Source organism: Atta cephalotes, assembly GCF_000143395.1.
Source record: "Atta cephalotes unplaced genomic scaffold scaffold00004, whole genome shotgun sequence".
Classification (NCBI taxonomy): domain Eukaryota; kingdom Metazoa; phylum Arthropoda; class Insecta; order Hymenoptera; family Formicidae; genus Atta; species Atta cephalotes.
Window position 1 is genome coordinate 4,225,146 of NW_012130068.1, and position 341 is coordinate 4,225,486.

The following is a 341-nucleotide window of genomic DNA, read 5'->3' on the forward strand; positions in this document are numbered from 1 at the left end:
TTTTCATAGTTGGCGGCATCGCACCGCGTTGGCGCCACTTCATTTCCGCGTCTCTGAGATCATCGAACTTGACTGCTCGTTGACTGACGACTACGTTTTCCATCATTTCATTGATGGAAAAATATCCAAGAGCAGAGTCGTGCACTCGTGTCCTTTTTGTCGAATCCTGATACTGATAAAAAAAATAAATAGCCGTGCATCGCGTTTTTCTTAAGGCAAGTGAAAGGTAATATTAAACGAATTGCGCATAACTTGTTTCGGTGCTTATACAACTTCTGTGATGGCAAAATAAAATTTAGATAGATATTATATATATATATATATATATATATACGCGAGCA